The sequence below is a fragment of the Pseudophryne corroboree genome, chromosome 1, assembly GCF_028390025.1.
Source record: "Pseudophryne corroboree isolate aPseCor3 chromosome 1, aPseCor3.hap2, whole genome shotgun sequence".
In the NCBI taxonomy this organism is placed as follows: domain Eukaryota; kingdom Metazoa; phylum Chordata; class Amphibia; order Anura; family Myobatrachidae; genus Pseudophryne; species Pseudophryne corroboree.
The window spans coordinates 801805142-801822310 of NC_086444.1; positions in this window are offsets into that span (position 1 = coordinate 801805142).

The window sequence follows — 17169 nt, forward strand, 5'->3', positions numbered from 1 at the left end:
ATTTAAGTGTATATGTTATTAAATCTTAATAAAAGTGCACATGTCAAGTATTTATGAATACTGTAGCATAGATAGTACAACTTCAGTAATAACCTTGTTATAATCAACAGTTATTAAGACACATAATAATACTGAAGGGAAATAGCAGTCATAATTCTGTGCTAAAAATACCTTAGTTTATCAAGAACCACAAACAGGTCATGTTTTCAGGATTTATTTAATAATTATTAATAATTATCAATCAAGGTAAGTTGCTGGGTCACTAATTATCCTGTTTCCACAGACAGAAATACAGACAAAATTACCTATTAGTGCTACTTTAAAATTGGAGTTAAATAATTGTAATGGTAACAATGTGTCATAGTGATTAGCACTGGTGTCTCTTACCAGCAGCCAATGCTCAGTTCCAGTGAGGGCACTGGGCACTACTTATATGGTACCTCAGTTATTTTGATTTAACAATCTGTGCTGAATCCTGGATATCACTAAAAACTGCACTGTAATACTTATTGCTGTGATAACCTGGGTCGCAGCTCAGTGGAAAAAGGTTAATCAGGTTTCCAGTTAACCGGGAATCCAACCTGGCTAGCTTGCAGGGTTGGTCCCGGGAAGGACCTGAATTAAGGGGCAGTGTAAATGGGTAAGCCGGATCATCCGACTCGGTCCCGTTTAGAGCCTGGGGAGGAGGGCGATGCTGCTGGCTGCTTCCTGCAGCCTTGACGCTATCCGGGGGCGGGGCAAGTGACATCAGGAGAGCGGAGATGGTGTCTCACTGCAGCTGAGACTCCCAGCGGCTACTGCACCAGTGTGGAACTGGAAAGGGGCCAGTCCCAGGTCTGACCCGATTTGGAACTGTGTTCCAAATCTCGAGTCAGACCTGGGACTAAGGTGGAAAGGAGGTATTAGTGTGCCTAGAGGACTGAGGTTGGGAATGCCTGAGCTAGACCAATCACATTAATTAATTTAATAAATAATATATCAGAGGGTTTTTGTTTTGAATAGTTAAGTGATTTGCGTGCATACAGTAGAACCTTCATTTCATTATTCAAACAAATATTTTTCTTTAACAAAGTAGAAAATAGAAATACAGCATAACATGGACTCGATATACCACATGTGACTGATTAATTGTCATTTCTATATAAGTCTACTTTTAGATACTACATTCTACAGCAGGTGGTATATTTCCAAAAGTGATCTAATTATAAAGCCACTGAATATGAATCAGACAAAAGTGGTCTGTGTGATAAGGAACAGGAATGCTACATAATGATAATAATAATAATAATAATAATTTTAACTTAGTAGTAAAATGTATTGATGTTTATATTGCTCTGTATATAATGAAAGATGCAGATGCAATACATTATTCTGACAAATAATACACATATAATGTGCAGCATGTATTTAGATGTGTGAAACTAAGGTGGGGGCAGCAAGTGAGCACAGAAGGGGGGAGGGCACCAAAGCTTCCCTTTCTTTAAAGAGAATGTCTGACATTTAATTGAGGTAAAATAAATGTTCTTATCTCAAGTCACAATGGAGATTGCCAGTGGCAAAACTAAGGATTCGCTGCTCTTACATTAACTTTCCTGTCCTCTTTTTGGATATTACCTGGACAAGATGCCTTGAACACATCAAAGGAGATGAGTGATGTTTTATTGCATTTCTCTTGTGGGTAGCTTAACAGAGCTTTCCAGTGTTCTTTGGTACACCGTGCCTCTGCAAGTTATCTGCTGTGGATTTCTGGTTGCTTTACTAACCCATGGTAAGATGTGACCAGAATTCCAATGAGGACAAGGCTTAGAAAAAGTGAGTGAGTATTTTCTAGAGCTTTGTCTTAGTGTTGTTTTTTCTGGTGGTTGTTTTTGTTATTTGTTTATTTTGCTATATTTTTGATGTTGTCATTGGTGATTTTATTACTATTTTTCTGAACATTTATTGATGATGTTTGTTGCATGTGCACAATAAATACACTGAATTAGGTTCATTTGGCATACTGATTAAGCTTGAACTACTTTGGCAGTGTTTTTCTGATTTGGGGGGATATGTACAGAACTCATCAAGGTGACAAACTGCATAAAGGGATTTAGCCCTATCAATAGGTCCTATCCATCTATCGCCTACTGTTTGAAGCTGGGCTTTGAAATATCATCACAGTAGCTGCAATGATCCACAGATCCTCACTTCTTAAGAGCTGTCTATGAAACAAATTTGAAGTGGAGCATCCCTGGTCTGAATGTGTATTTACAGTTGATTATTTAAGGAGGAAAGCAGGGGTTAAGTCAGAAGGTCTCGTGGCTTCCCCTGGGGTTAACCTGGCTGCCTGTTTGGCACATTCAGGAGGGCTGACAGGTAGCAGGATTTGTCTAAGCAGCCTGCAGGAGAGCCAACAAGGAAAGCTGAATGCTGAGGATTAGTTTAGGATTATGTTGTCAGGGGAAAACCTGATGGACAAACTGCAGAGGAATAAAATGCATTTTGTTTGGGGAGATTTCACCATGCATAGCTTTAATTTCTCAAGAAACTGCACCAAAATAATCATTACTGATTTGTAAATCCATCTTTGTTAATTCCCCCACCTCCCCTTTTTTCGTTAGCCCAATACAGTATTTGTGAGTATGAATATGCCACTGTTTTATATCTATATTGCCTTGTGACATTTGCACAAGGCTGCTGTGACTATATTCCTACATCAAATAGCTGTGTTAAACTTTAAAAACACCTTCTCCTCTCAATCTTCATGTCAGCAAACATAGTTTAGTGCTATTCTAATGTCAGTAGAGGTCTGGGCAACTGGGGAATAAAAGTCATATGGTGTGCACATGCATTTGGACAGTCATAGGATAAATGACTAAAGAAAAATAAATTAATAACATTAGTGCAGCATAATTAGAAAGGTAAAAACAAAATAGATGTATTTACTATAATAAAAAATAATCATTTACAAAAATATACCTTTCATTTCATATAGAAAATGGATAGCAGAAATAAACACCAGCTTAACATTTGATTTGCGTAAAAGTAGTGTTTTACAATTGTACACCCTAATTAATATGTGCTACTGTAGGTGTACAGTATGCAAAGGGTTCCTTTGTTAGGAGGTAAATACATTTATTTTTATAGGACTGCCTATATGTAGAATCATTGGGAAAAAAATGTTTTTATTAAATGTGTCTAAAGACAATAAACAGATTGATTATGTTATCCAATTATATTACTCATGGGGGAATTCAATAGTAAAGGGTAATATTCAATTGTTTTGCCAATGGTCGCAAGTACCGCAGGTGCCTATTACTTATCATGCATTTTGCTCCCAAATGTATCATCTGGAGACGCGTAAGGCAGTTAAACCCGTGCAAAGTACTGGGCGCGTTGCATTTGTGCTTGACACAGGAGGGTGCGAGCAGAAATAATGGGCACACGTGTCACTCATGCTCATTGACAAAATAATTGAATATTGCCCGTCAGGAGCCCATTACATATGAACACCCAAAATCAATTGAATTCCCCCACTGGATGAGATTCAACCTTTTAATTACCTAAAATTCTCTACTTCTTTATGAGTAACATAGAGGCCAATTTTTTAAGCCACTAATAACTGTATATATCCGAGTGAAAATTGGAATGTGAGGAAACGATATACCTTTTGAAAATTCAAGAGATCCATCCAGTCAACTTTGAATAAGAGCCATTTGAACTGGGAAATTGATTTATTTGCGAGATACGGTAATAAGCATATTTTTGTCATGGTCGAACAAAACATTACCAACATTTCAGTAATTACTTACAGAAAATTTACAGTTCATGAATTTAATGTGTCACTTACACTGTATGCCAACCGCCATGGAACATGACATACGTCAGGTGCATGTGATGTGACTGCATGAATGGACTTCATATTTGATTATAACATTCTTAATGACAGTTTTGACACATATTTGATTTTCCCTTCAAATTGGAGATTGTATCCATTACATTTCATGCAATTTTATAAACTAACAAAAGTATATATTTTAATGACGGGTCCTCTAGGGCGCTCTTCCTAAAAGATCTTTCTTAAAGTATTTACTATGTGTATTAGTATTTGTGAGATGTGTTATCATTGTGAAATTGTATTTCTGTAGAATAATTTCATAAGTATATTGTATTTAATAATTTTCTATGCACAGTGTTAATTGATTTCTGGTTTCATAGAAAAAAAATTTGGATGCAGATTTACATACCAAGGAGGTCATACAGTATACAATGTGCAGAATGGCAGAGGTGTGTATAGGTTTCTATCTCGGTGGCCCAATTATCATTAATTGCATATTCATTGTGATCTAGGCATGATATTAACGCCCAGGGTCACATTGCAATTGTAAATGTACTGCTGTTATGTATTACTGAGCCCCACAGGGACATGGACTCTAAAAGGAGCTGGTCCCTGTGATGTGACAGTGGGACTACTCCGCATGCATGGTCCCATTGACAGCACATGCACAGCAGCCATTTTCGTGGAGCATTCTGGGGGAACCCTATGCCAGCTGCATATGTATAAGCCACATTGGGCTCCCGCCAGGGCCGGTTCTAGACCTTGTGGCACCCAGGGTGAAAGTTTCCTTTTGCGCCCCCCATGACAGGTACAACAGGGTTAGTGCGCGCTGTAGGCACGCGTAAAAAAATATGGGCGTGTCTTTATAAGGAAAGGGGCGAGGTCAAAGTTATGCCCCCTGTAGCTGTGCTCCCTGTAGTTTTGCCTCCTGTAGAGTTGTGCCCCCAGTAGTTTTGCCCCCTGTAGCTGTGCCCTCAGTAGTTGTGCCCCCTGTAACTGTACCCCCAGTAGTTGTGCCTCCAGTAGTTTTTCCCCCAGTACTGTGCTCTCAGTAGTTGTGCCCCCATTAGTTGTGCCCCCATTAGTTTTACCCCCAGTAGTTTTGCCCCCAGTACTGTGCCCTCAGTAGTTGTGTCCCCATTAGTTGTGGCCCCATTAGTTTTACTCCCAGTAGTTGTGCCCCCAGTAGCTGTGCCCCCTATATTAATGCCCCTAGTAGCGCCGCTTACCAACAAAACATAAAAAGAACAAATAAATAAAAAAATACTCACCAGCCCCGCTCCTGCTTTTCGACCACTGCTGTCCTCCGTCTCCAGCCACCGGAGCCACTCCTCTGATCTATGGGAGAGACATCATGACATCTCTCTCATAGCACCGCACAGACACTTGAGGTCAATTATGACCTCTAGCGTCTATAGCCACTTCCACAATGCCGTGTAGTGCACCTGACATCATCATGCACCGCACGGCACCAGTAGCGGATCTTACCACGGCTGCGGCGAGAGCGCCCTCGGGACAGTGGCACCCCAGGCAAAAAGACTGCTTGCCCGTGGCAAGATCCGCTACTGACTACCGCGATCTTTGCATCACGGAAATTGATACATCCCCCATAGAAATGTGCGGGAATGGAGTGATCACAGCATGGAACAGAGGTGCCTGCTGTGGTCCCTTCTACACATTCAGGGAATACTAAATATTTGTGACTTTCCTCCAAAATTGGGTGTTATCTGGGAAATTGCGCACATTTTTTTTTATAAATGGGCCCTTAAGTGATTAGGTTTGCAGATCAAAATGATGCTACTGTAGTTGATGGGTGATAATAAATGGAATAAAGGCACTAACAATGCTGAAAAGTTTAATTGATGCTAAATTTTTTATCGCTGAGAGGTGTGCATTCAGTGCATGTCATAAGTAAAGCTCTGGTCAGGGCAGTTTCTAGCAATCACATGGGATCCCGCTGTCACCATCAGGAAGGGACCCTTGGGACTTTTGTTCCGGGCTCGGACAGACAGGTGTTATTCTTAGCCAGTGAGGTGTCATGAAGAGAAAGAGCCGGTGGCCAGCGCCACATTTGAAATGCCACTGGCACTGTCATTCTCTCCTTGGCTGCCCGCTGTCACTCTCTTTATGGCTGCCTGCTGTCTCACTTTCCATGGCTGCTGGGTTCTCCATACTGGGGTACTCAGCCAGGGGGGCCAGTGACATGGACCTCTCCCATGTGACACAGCTGTGAAAGGGGCTCTGTCTCACCCAGCCAACACTACCCAGTTACCACCTGCCTGAATGTGAGGGACCTGGTGGAGATCCTAGAGGTAAGGGTGTGTGTATTTGGCTTTTTAAAAAAAACTATTTATGTGAATTCTGGCTTTGTCAATGGTTTTTATTTGGATCTGGCTTGTTTTTTTTTAATGAAGATTTGGCTTTTACATTATATTTTTTTTGTGGATCTGGCTTTTCCTTTATGGATCCTGGGGGTTCAGGGTGCAAAACTGTAGTCTTTTCCTGTGAGGCCACACCCTTGCTGTGAGGCAAGGCTCTTTTTTTGATGTGCGCTCCCCCGTGTGTAAACATTTTTTTAACTACGGGGGGAATTCCTATTTTCACTGTTTGCACTGGGAGCCATATTGTCTAGAAACAGCCCTAGCTTTGGTTGTATTGTCATTATTAACTTACATATGTTTTACCTACATTTATCTCCTCCTCTCTGGAGCTCTCAGAGGGAAGATAAAGATGGTCAGTGCAGGGGGCGGGTCAACGTGCCTCATCATATACCTGCTCCCTTAATCGTGGGATCAAACAGAGGTTAGCATGGCTATAAAAATGCTGTTTGTTGATAGTTGCATCATCCCAAGTGCGGGATGGTGACCTGCTCTCCTTGGAGTCCATAGGACTCCCTATGATTTGCAAGTCTCCTGGATGTTCCAACAGAGTAGGTAAATATGCACTAATGCTTATAGCCGTTGCAATAGTGAAAACATAACAATTCTACTTAGCAGTCCGATACCTAAAATAAATGTCAAATTTTTAGCAAAGATATGGGAGCAGTACATGTATGCTACAACAGAGTATTTTACAAGTAGAGTACAGTACTGGGATAATATGCAATTTCAACAGATTTTTTATTCCTGACTCCAACAGAAAAAGTTTTTAACAAACGCAGGTGAAACAGTGATATATTGTACTGAAATTATATATATATATATAGAATCACAAATGGCTGGCACTCGTGGAGACTTAAAAAAAGACAAAGATGCAGTAGCTTTAAGTCATATATATATACATTAATATATATATATATTTACAGTTAGATTCTCAGAATTTATAGTACTGTATAAGTCACAATGTATATATATATATATATATATATATATTTAGAAAAGCATGTACAGGTGCGCTGGTGACTCTATGATAGGCAATCCACAGACCAACAGTCCGGGCTTGGAGCACAGGTAAGTCTAATTACCGCAGCACGTCTCTCCTATATTCACTCCGAACTCCAGGAGATAAGTTTTCTAAAAATAAAGATGAGGAGAAGGTGCGCTCATAGTGCAAATCAATACTTTAATGGATAAGACAGCAATATGTAACATCCAGGACAGGTAATTCAAAGACTCGTACCCTAATTACCCACACTGTGGGCTGATTACCACATGATTTAGAAATTTCCACAAGGCTGTAGCTGTGATCACCTACCGCAGTCCGGGACAAAGCACCGTGTCCGGCCGTGGATAGACCAGGACCCGTCAAGCCACTGTGCCGAGGAATCGAGCAGATCCACCAGTACACTTGCAGGAGAGAGACGTCAGACAGACCACGGGGACTTAGAATTAATAAAAGTCCGATTGCTGATACAGATAATATAAAATTTCTGAAAGAATGGTTCAGGATCCAGGATGAGTGCTCACTTGAATTAATGAGACTCCTGGTTTATGAAAAGAAAAAGGGTTTAAAAGTGATAGAAAAAGACTTGGAAGAGTTTGAACTTAGAGTAGCACCAATTAAAGATACAGAGAGATTCATTCGCTTAAGAAAAGAAATTGAAATTAAGGTGGCAACAATAGAGGATAAGGTTATAGATACCAAGGCAAAAAAATTTCAGAGGGACAAATTAGATTATCAGAGGGATCACTGGCGTGCGCAGCACATTTTATAAGGGGGTGCACTGTCGGAGGGGTGTGTCTAGCACCGCCCTTTGGGCGTGTCTAACACCATCTATTGATGGTCAATGCATATAAAATATCCACCTTTGTACCAATCCTAATAATGCAGATACATTGTCAGATGTTGTGGTGTACACCAAAAAAACACCCCGGATGGCACTCACTGCAATTACACTGCTCCTCCTCAGCCTGGTCTGGCTGCCCCTCTCTTTCCCCTGCAAGCTGCAGTGACTCACTGACACTGACAGTCGCAGACTAGTACTGCTGCTGCTGGAAAAATGAGTGACGTGTCAATGCTGCTGCCGACCGCCTGCCAGTATTGAATTTGTCTTCCTAAGAGGAACGCTGGCTGCATGCTGTTCCTCATCAGTGGCTGGCATTGGCATAGCATAGAAGGAAAGAGGTGGACGTGTGGCAGGTATGACGGGTGGGCGTGCGAGCAGCATGACATCATCACTTCACATCACGCTGTTTTTGTACATGGAGGTGGAGCCGGGAGTTTGAAAGCCAGTGGCAGTGGCACCCTTGATTAACCCAGTTGTCCGGTCAGTAATGCAGTCCTGACAGGGTGCAATGCAGAGGGGACAGTAATCAGCCTGCTCGGCGATCGCTGCATCAGGCTTGTGAGATCGGGGTGCCAGACATTAGGGGGTGCCTGTGCGCACCAGGCACCCCCCCTGCGCACGCCTATGAGAGGGATCAAGTAAGAACATGGAATGTAGAGAGAAATAAAAATAGAAATGAAACTTCCACCAACTTATATACACCGAGAAGAAAACCCTATGTCCCTAATAACCTAGAGTCGAGATTTAGAACTAATAGAGGCCAATATCAAAATGCTAATGTACAAAGATATTAAGATACTCACAATGGGAACCAAAATGGGAGGTTCCAAAACGAACTGCTCGTCCCAGGAATTATTCCTACAGACAAAATGAATATACTAAGTTTGTACATAATAATAGATTTGAAAATCTCCGGCACAATAATGAAAAAGAACAGTATTTTTTAGAGCCAAGATGGCGACGCAATCTCCTCCCTCAGGGAATATAAAGGCCTCTAGAATTGCAGAGGTCTCCGGGAGGTGTAAAAAGAAGACTAGGGGAAAAAGGGGAAAACGAACTGCCGGGAAGGGAATCAAAAATAAGGAGTCTAGATTAGATAATCCTGATATGGGTATTTTTAATTTATCAAAAATAAATTTAATTACCGTAGAGAAAAACGTTTTAAAGAAGGGATTGTCGTATGCCCCTACATCAAGTCTAAATAAAGTTGAAACCTATATTGACTTGAATTTATATGTGAGAAATTTAACTCTCAAACGACACTTTCTTAAAAAAAGTGATGCTGTAGTTAGGAATTGGGAGGAGAATGAACAACAGTCCCGTCTAAAATTGAAATCAACCTTTTATCCTCTTGAGTCTAGGGGCCCATATATTGAATTATTTAGTAAAATGATGAAAAAGGATATAGAAGCTTTGGAAGTTAAAAATAAAAATATAAACACTAATTTAACCAAGGCTGAATGGGCGGCACTAAAAAAATTGTCATCTAACACTGATGTGGTAATAAAGAATGCTGACAAGGGGGGTGGGATAGTTCTTATGGATAGGGAGTATTATGTGGAGGAGGCACACAGACTTCTCCATGATAGTGAGTCATATGTAAAATTAAAAGATGACCCTACAAAAGAGTTTGAAAAAACTCTAGAGACTATATTGAAAGAAGGTTTACTTTCTAAATGTATTACACTATCTGAATATAACTACCTTCTGAATAAACATTCTAGGATAGCTACGTTTTATCATCTCCCCAAAATCCATAAGAGCTTATCCCACCCCCCTGGTAGACCAATCATTAGTGGGATTGGATCACTAACGTCCCGTATATCTGAGTATGTAGATACCTGTATTAAGCATTATGTTCCAGATCTGGAGTCTTATGTACAGGACTCTACGGCTGTGCTTCAACTCATAAACAATTTGCAATGGCATGAGTCTTATAAATGGTGCTCTATAGATGTACAATCTTTGTATACATCAATCCCACATGATAAAGGTATTGAAGCTGTTGATAAAAAATTAAGGGAAGATCCGTTGGTCAGCAATGAGAAACGTTCCTTTATTTGCTCATGTCTAGAGTTTGTACTGAAGTATAATTATTTCACATTCTTAGATGATTGGTATAAACAAGTGTGTGGTTCGGCCATGGGTAGTATTTGTGCCCCGAGTGTGGCCAATAGTTATATGGGCCAATGGGAATTAGAAACTATTATTGACGATTTGAAGGAAAACATTATAATGTACAAGAGGTACATAGATGATGTACTTATTGTGTGGAAGGGTACAGAAATAGACTGGGAAAATTTTTTGGCAAGAATAAATGTGAACACGTATAATTTGAAGTTCACAGGAACCTTCAGCCATAACAGGCTGGAGTTTCTAGATCTGGTATTGTCAACTGAAAATTTCTGCTCTACAGGGAAGATTGAAACGTACACACACTTTAAAAGTGTAGATAGTAATAGTTATTTACAGTTTGGCAGTTGCCACCTCCCACAGTGGAAGGAAAATATTCCCTATTCGCAATATACAAGGCTCAGGAGAAATTGCACTGACCTGGCAAAATTTGATGAACAGTCAGATATATACACAGAGAGATTTAAAGCAAGAGGCTATCCCTCCAGATTGTTGGATTCAGCATGTGAAAAGGCAAAGGCTAAAGATCGCGAATCCTTATTGACCTATAAGAACAGGACCAATAATGAAAAGAAAAGGTTTTGTCCGATGGTCACCCAGTTCAGTACAGGTTTTAGGGATCTGGAAAAAATAGCCAAGAAGAACTGGCATGTGCTACAGATGGATCCGATTTTAGGTCCCGAGTTAGCAAAGAAACCAGATATTATATACAAGAAGGCAAAAACACTTAAATCGATGTTATCTAAAAGTACGTTACCTACAGCTGAAACTGAGAATAGTGATTATAATTTTTTGGGAACGACAAAAGGTTTTTTTAGTTGTGGTAGTTGCAAAGTGTGCAGTTTAGTAGAAAAGAAAAAAACTTTCCAAGGCAACAACATAAGAAAAGAGCCTATATATATTAAATCATTTATGAATTGCAATTCAACGTTTTGTATTTATGTGTTATCTTGCCCTTGCGGGCTAAGATATGTGGGGAAAACTAAAAGGGTCCTTAAGATCAGGATCCTGGAGCACTGTAGGAATATTAAAAACAGAGTGTTAAATCATAGTATTCCACGCCATTTTGCCGAATTCCATAATGCTGATTCAAGTGTACTTAAGTTTATGGGGATCGAACATGTGGCCGCTAATAAGAAGGGAGGGAACAGGGAAGAACAACTATTAAGGAGAGAAACTTTCTGGATCCTGTCACTGGATACTTTGGTGCCCAGGGGGTTGAACGAAAATTATGAGATCACTCCCTTTATTAGAAGACGGTAATTTAGTGCATTCTATTGTATTTGAGTTTTGAATTATCATCCCCGAGTTTTAAAGTATTATTCTCTTTCATGTTAGAAATAATTCAACTAATCAATTATTTAATTAATTGATTGGTAAAAGAATGCGAGTAGAGTTTTTATTTATTTATTATTATTAGGTATTATTAATTGTTTGGACTTCCTTTGTGTTGAACATTTTTACATTCCTTTTCAGTTAATGAATTTTCTCTGTAACTCTATTGGGCTCGAGTATATAGGTTGGAAATCATCAAATCTTTGATGAAGAGTTTGACCCGAATATTTGTCATCCAACAACGATTTAATATTTCTCTCTCTTGCTTAGATATATATATGCATCACCTTTTTAGATAAGAGACTCTACATATATATATTTGATTATAATAAGATAAAGACAACTGTTGGGTATATCCAAACAGGATGAGTGATCATGCATTAAATGTCTTTAGAGGTGTGCTTTATTATTATTTTTATTGATTATAATGTTGTATGTGTACCACTTGCGTGCAATATATATGGTTGTATACATATATATTTTTTATGTATTTTTATATGAACAAATTTTAGATAGACATTGGTGTATGTTTGAATTACTATTCTTGTTGTAATTATGTAACCACGGCAAGCTGAAATAGCCGGCGGCTCTGTGAATTGTAGTATGACGTTGCTCTGTGGGAGAGGCCTTTTCCCCTATAAAATCCTCCTTGTTAATTGACAGACCAGCCTCCTGACGAAGTGATATACGAAACGCGTTAAAAGGGGCGTGGTCTGTCTGACGTCTCTCTCCTGCAAGTGTACTGGTGGATCTGCTCGATTCCTCGGCACAGTGGCTTGACGGGTCCTGGTCTATCCACGGCCGGACACGGTGCTTTGTCCCGGACTGCGGTAGGCGATCACAGCTACAGCCTTGTGGAAATTTCTAAATCATGTGGTAATCAGCCCACAGTGTGGGTAATTAGGGTACGAGTCTTTGAATTACCTGTCCTGGATGTTACATATTGCTGTCTTATCCATTAAAGTATTGATTTGCACTATGAGCGCACCTTCTCCTCATCTTTATTTTTAGAATATATATATATTATATATATTTATTTACAGTTAGATTCTCAGAATTTATAGTACTGTATAAGTCACAGTGTAAGATTCTTAAGATAGACAGATGAGTTGGCATAACACAAACAATTTCTGATGCTTAACCATCCGCTTCTCAAATCTGCTATTAACAGAACAATGCAGTCCCTGTGTCATATGACAGTCATGCCATGATGTGGTCTTTACTACTGTGACTATCCCATACACTGTCCCAACTACCATCTTTACTGACGGCTATACTATACCTGCAGGAGGCTTTCATTCTCCTCCATGTGCTAGTTGCAGATCAGCAGGTGGGCTTAGCAGCATCCAGCCAGCAAGTCATTTTGCTTGATTTTGAGCAAGTTGCTGTAGGCAACAAAGCTCATTAACTAAAAGTGCAAACAATGTGAATAAGCAGGACATTTAATTTTGCACACACATCCCTCTTTATCCATGTAGCACATTCATTGGATCATGCCTTTTTCCTACTGTGGGAACGCCCGCGTGTGAACAATCTGTGGGACCCAAATCTGAGTGATTGTGGTCCCCCATTGTATATGTGTCATGTCTCTAAATCCTGCCTGCGATCTCTTTGGACCACTCTCTCAGTTAATTTCTACTGTCACATAAATTAAGTTATTCTTTGCCTGTATAAATAGATGCTAAAAAAAATACTGGTACATTAATTGCATGATATATGGTGCACAACAAATACCTGGCCATAGTGTATTTCTATCCTGCTATACCTCACATGAGATAATCCCACATTATATAAATCAGACCACCAGTGTCTGTTTCACAGATCCTCTGTACCAACTGATGATCTCAACAATGCATTTGTCATCGTTTATGTCATATTTTAAACAGAATAAATTAATATAAAGTCAGGGAAATGGGACATTGGGAAAGAAAGCAAGTTTTTAAGTGCATTAAACTGTACTTTCAAATAATATATTTTTATACTGCATGATAAGTTAAACTAGATTGCTATAAATTTAAAACACTAATAAATCTGATTGCTAGAACTGCTAACATCTAAGCAAATATATTATTCAAAATGCTTTTATGAATAGGCAGGGACTGAGTTCTTAGTTCTCTCTATGCTTCTCATAATATAGTTTTATTATATTCGGTTTAAGGGGAGTATGCAATTAGCTCTGTTTTTTTTTTTTTTTTTTGCCTAGGCGAAAAAACTGAGCTTTTTGCTATTTTTAGGGCGAATAGGGATTTGCCCTATGCAATAGCAGGGATGGATTTTCGCCTAGGCGTAAAATGCAGCAGGGGGAGGGGGCGAAAAACACGTGGATTGGTGAATCCACATGTTCTACGTCAAAAATGCGGACCATTTTCGCCGATTTTGAGGCATTTTTTGCCAGTGCCTTTTCACTTAAAAAATAGGTGAAAAGGCATTGGCGAAAATGCCTTCAAAATGGATCAAAATGTCCCTAACTGAATACTCAGTGAGGCGAAGTAATTCACTCCAAAATGATCAGAGCTAAATGCATACCCCCCTAAGTCTCAAAATTCAGACTGTAATAGCAATCAGTTATAGTTATCAGGGTCGGCAACATAATTTTTGGAGCCCCGTACAGTGATTTCTCTAGGGCCCCCACAGACTATATATATATATATATATATATATATATATGTATACAGATGGAGACGCGTTCATCTGAGGCAGCTCCATCGCAGGCACGCACTCCCGGCGTGACTAGGCGATCCGTCCGCCATGCCCCGCCGGGAGTGCACAGAGACACTCTCCCATTCACTAGAGACGCTCTCCCATTCACGGAGACGCTCTCAGCGTTAGGGCACAGAGACGCTCTCCCATTCACGGAGACGCTCTCAGCGTTAGGCGCACACAGACGGAGCCACGACTAGCATGGCACCATCTGTATGTGTGTGCGTGTGTGAGTGTTAAAGTGCAATGGAAGTTGCTGTGCTGTATAAGAAACTGTTAATACATCTATTTATATATATATACAGTATATATATATATATATATATATATATATATATGTGACAAAAAATAAAAACACCATGCGCTTAATTATTACCAATCAGCACCTGCTGTGTGCTGGAAAGAAAAGAACACAGTTCTTATAGTCCACAGACAGTCTTTTGCTAAAATATAATCCAATACGAGGAATCTCTTAATATGATCCGCAGCTCCTCTCTTATCCCTGAACCCACCAGGATTATGGCTCTGTGCAGAAAAATGTACAAGAGGGCGCTCTATCATGCATGAAAACGTATTTTTTATTATTAAAAATAGCAGTAGTTTTCAAAGCTAATAAAGTACGTTGCTAGTACCTAATAAAATAGCTCTGTGGGCTTAAAACCACATGGTATAATTGTAGAAACAACTGTTGTGTGTGCTTCAACTTACCGCCTGCATCCACTGGAATCCTTGACCGCACAACGCTTGTCAGTAGCCAGTAGCACGCCGGGACCAGGAGCCGCAGGAGACGGAGACGACAGCACACCAGGTGAAGATTGCGTCAGAGACTTCGTCAAGAGGCTGGTACTGCTGACGCTATAGACAACTTTTATACATGCCCATAGCTAATTAGCAATTAGACATACAGTATACCAATCATATAAAACACATGAAACAACAGAGGTATTCAAACGAACAATAAAGTCCAGCTGGCAGCATCATTTTGAAAAGAAAGAAACACTGATAAAGCTCACATTGTACTTAGAACAAGGCACAGAGTTTTATAATGATACAATGATAAGTTATTATACATTGTTAATACACAGTCCACAAAAATAATCAGTAAAAGAGATGCATTACTATCTACAGAAAACAACTTGCCATACTGTATTAGAGACATTGGGGGTCATTCCGAGTTGATCGCTTGCTAGCTAGTTTTAGCAGCCATGCAAACGCTATGCTGCCGCCCACTGGGGAGTGTATTTCAGCTTAGCAAAAGTGCGAACGCTTGTGCAGCCGAACTCTGCAAAAAAAGTTTGTGCAGTTTCAGAGTAGCTATGAACCTACTCAGCGCCTGCGATCACTTCAGCCTATTTGTGTCCGGATTTGATGTCATACACCCGCCCAACGAACGCCCAGTCACGCCTGCATTTTTTCAGACACGCCTGCGTTTTTGCAAACACTCCCTGAAAACGGTCAGTTGATACCCAGAAACGCCCCCTTCCTGTCAATCTTCTTGGGGCCGTCAGTGTGACTGAGAACTTTGCTACAACCTGTGCACAACCACAAAGGGCTCTGTACCCGTACGTCGCGCGTGCGCATTGCGGCCCATACGCATGTGCAGAAATGCCGATTTTTAGCCTGATCGCTGCGCTGCAAACAACGGCAGTTAGCAATCAACTCGGAATCACCCCCACTGATTCCGAGTTGACATATTAGAGACATTGTTACTTATGCTCTAACTGAAACATATAACAAGCCCAATCATTAGACAGAGAACACATTATTCAATGAAGGGAGTTATTTCATATCCTGCATTAAGTCCCCTTGGGTGTTGTGTGTCTAATGTAGTTATCCAGAAGGTTTCACGTTTAATAAGCATTTTATCTCTGTTCCCACCCATTGTTAAAGAGGGTACATAGTCAATACCCATACATTTTAACCCTTCAGGGTCACTATTATGATACTGTTTAAAGTGACGTGACATGCTGCGATTAAGACAACCATGCTTAATATTTCTAAAATGCTCTAATAGTCTAATCTTCAACATTCTCTTAGTTTTGCCTATATATTTTAGCCCACATGGGCATGCCAAAACATAGACAACATAAGTGGAATTGCTATTTTTAATAATAGAAAATAAATTTTTATGCATGATAGAGCGCCATCTTGTTCATTTTTGTAAATATATATATATATATATATATATATATGTGTGTGTGTGTATATCTCTCCTGCCTCCCACACACACACACACACCACAGGCTGTGCCCACACCACCTACAGCTCAATGTCCTATTTGGACAAGACGACTGACATCCCTGCCTGGCACTATCCGCATATATTTGGGGCCCCTCTGATCCTTGGGGCCCGGTACAGGTGTCCCGTTTAACCCCCGTGTCGCTGGCCCTGATTGTAATACAGCTTGAGAATCCCATATCCGAAATGCTTGGCATCAGAAGTATTTTGGATATCGTATTTGTCTGTATATTGGAATAACTGCATACCATAATGAGAGATCATGACGATGGGACCCAAGTCTAAGCACAGAATCCATTTATGTTTCATATATACACCTTATACACACTGCCTGAAGGTAAGACTTTGAGGAATCTAAAATATAAAAACTATTTTGATTTGTAAAACATGATTTTGTTTACAACATAATCCCATATGTGTTCTTTCATAGTTTTGATGTCTTCAGTATTAAACTACAATGTAGAAAATAATGGGAAAATAAAAACCATTGAATGAGAACGTGTGTCCAAAATTTGACTGGTACTGTGTATATATATATATATATATATACACCATGCACTCTCTAATGGTTAGCCAAGGCTTTGTAGACTAGCCACATCCCTAGGTGTGGGCCCCTAACACTGCATTCCCCTTGAGGGCCCTTCATGTCCCAGTCAGTATTTCCGTGTGAGTTGCTTTGCTGGTGAATAAGAAATACATGGCATCCCACTCCTAGATTTTG